Source organism: Lontra canadensis, unplaced genomic scaffold (assembly GCF_010015895.1).
Source record: "Lontra canadensis isolate GAN:19392208 unplaced genomic scaffold, GSC_riverotter_1.0 scaffold4, whole genome shotgun sequence".
Lineage (NCBI taxonomy): Eukaryota > Metazoa > Chordata > Mammalia > Carnivora > Mustelidae > Lontra > Lontra canadensis.
Window position 1 is genome coordinate 6,790,630 of NW_022630998.1, and position 3,087 is coordinate 6,793,716.

The window sequence follows — 3,087 nt, forward strand, 5'->3', positions numbered from 1 at the left end:
CTCCTACCTTTTGCCCACTATGTCCTTCAGTTAGAAATTTTCTACTGAAGATCTTTATGCTATACTGTCCAATTTGTATTAATAGTTATGCAATGAAATTTTGTTTTGAATATTTTAAAATTTAATTTTAGAAATCAAATTTGATTTTCTTTTATTTTAGAATTTCCACATCTCCCAAAGTATTTTATCTCTTTAACCATTTAATTGATCTTTTCCCATAAATTCCTTCTTTTTCATAGTTATGGTAAATTCTGAAGCTGCTAATTCTAGTATCTGAGGCACTTCTAATTCTGTTTACATTGACTTTTTCTCTTGGTAATGAGACCTGTTTTCCCATTTCATCACATATGATATTTTACTATATTCTGAATATTATATATAAAAAGCAATATAAAAAATTTTAAAATATTTTATTTATTTATTTGACAGACAGAGATCACAAGTAGGCAGAGAGAGAGAAGGGGAAGCAGGCTCCCTGCTGAGTGGAGAGCCCGATGTGGGGCTCGATCCCAGCATCCTGGGATCATGACCTGAGCTGAAGGCAGAGGCTTTAACCCACTGAGCCACCCAGGCACCCAGAAGAAATATAACATTTTTAATTAATTTTGCTTCTTTGCCAGAGAATGCAAGCCATTGTCCCTCTTTGCCAGTTAAGGTAATGGTGCTGGCCTTAGGAATCTGTATAGAGTCAAACTAAACTGTAACTATATCACAGCTTTAGTTACTGAGATCACCTGTAATCAGCCCTGTCCCCCTTCTCCTGTATCACCACTGCCTTTTTAATCTTGCCCATATTTCAACTGCAAGAAGGCTGGGATTCAGTTTAAGACATTTTTGTTTTGCCTTTTCTTTTTTAATTATGTTATGTTAGTCACTATACAGTATATCATTAATTTCTGATGTAGTGTTCTATGATTCATTGTCTGCATAGAACACTAAGTGCTCCATGCAATACATGCCCTCCATAATACCCATCACCTGACTCACCCATCCTCCCACCCCCCTCCCTTCTAAAAGCCTCAGTTTGTTTCCCAGAGTCCATAGTCTCTCGTGGTTCCTCTCTCACTCAGATTACTCCACCTTCATTTTTCCCTTCCTTCTCCTAATGTCCTCCATGCTATTCCTTATGTTCTACAAATAAGTGAAACCATATAATAATTGACTTTCTCTGTTTGACTTATTTCACTTAGTATAATCTCCTCCAGTTGCATCCATGTTGATGCAAAAGTTGGGTATTCATCCTTTCTGATGGCTGAGTAATATGCCATTGTGTACATGGACCACACAAATTCATCTGTTGAAGGGCATATCTTTGAATTCAACTTTGGCAATGCTCTGGAATCCAAGGAACATAAGAACATATGATATCTCTCAGCTTCTCGGCTTCTCAGCCCTCTTCTATGGCTGATTTCTTAGTACTAGCCAGAAAAGGAAACTTATTTGAGCAATTTGTTCTTTGTTTGGACTCTTCCAGATTTAAACATCTCCTTCCATCTCAGTATCATGGAAAAATCAACTGTTTTCTTTTTGCCCTGCAGAGTCTCTCCACTAACAGACCTACATCTCCATCCATCCATATCCAGACCAACAACTATCCCTCAGGTAAAGAAGTTGCTCTGGTCCTCTGTTCAACTAGGCAGCACGTGCTTTTCTCTGGAAACCAGTTTATCTGGGCTTTATATATCTACTCTTCTTCCTTATCCTGTTAGGAAATGATGTTTACTCAATCTGTTTTGTTGACTTTGCTCTTACTATGATTCAGAAAGATTCTTTGGTTATTCTCCATATAAACTAGAATCAGAAGCCAGATAATATTCACCTTTGAAATTAAGATCGTATTCATAGTTACATATTACTTTTCACAAAATTTCCCCCAAATTGAGTAAGATTTAGGGCTCAAATACCTATATCTCTATTGAGAGAATTAAAACACTTGATTCACAGTATAATTTTTAAAAAGATTTTATTTATTTGCTAGAGAGACAGAGAGAGAGAGAGAACAATCAGGAGAATGGTAGGCAGAGGGAGAAGTTGGCTTCCCAATGAGCAAGAAGCCTGATGTAGGACTCAATCCAAGGACCCTGGAACAATGACCTGAGCCAAAGGCAGATGCTTAACAAACTGAGCCACACAGATGTCCCCACAGTACAATTAAGAAAAAAAGTTAAGGGTTCCTGGGTGGCTCAGTCAGTTAAAGCATCAGACTATTGATCTCAGCTCAGGTCGATCTGACTTCTAAGTTGATGTCCTCCATTGGGCTTCATTACTGGGTGTGGAGCCTACTTAAAAGAAAATGTTTAAGTAATCTCTACCACCAACATAAGGCTCAAACTCAGGACTCCAAGATCAAGAATTATTTGTTCTACTGACTGAGCCAGCCAGGTGCCCCACAATGCATTTTTTTTTTAATCAAGGAGACATTAAGATAGACACAGGATAAATCCTACATGGGATCTGCTTCAGACACTTTTTTCTCCCACTCTATCATTTTTCACCTTCCCTTCTGCCACTTTCTCGCTCTCTCTTTCCACTCAAGAAACAGAAATAAAGGTAAGGGTAAGAGGTCATAACAAGACAGAGTAGGGTCAGAAAGCAAGGGAGAAGCCATGTTGGAGGCAAAGAATTTGGGTGGATATTAGAGAAAGAAAAACAACTTTGAGGTATACTACTATTATAAGTTAAGCCTCTAGCAAATTTAGATGTTGAAATTAAATTCATATATTCAATGTTACTGCATTTCATTTTTGAAACATAAAGAAGGCGAGATGGCAGAGGGGTAGGGGTGGGGGTGGGTTGGCAGTCCACAGGGAGTGTGGCAGAAAAGAGGGGTGGAAAGGGAAAGGTAAGGTGGTCAAGGGGTAAAACAGAAAGGATATTTCATGCATGGAAAAGTCCTACACCCACCCCACACCCATCACTGTTTTGATCTTGTAACTAATTCTTCTTTGCCCCTCCTATCTCCCAGCTTAGAGGATTTGCTTAAAGTTATAGGCAAGCTCTGCTCAACATATTCCCCTCTCCTACACCTTCCCTCCTCACTCCCAGCCCACACCACACACAGCAGAAAAGCAGTTTAGAGATCTCTCA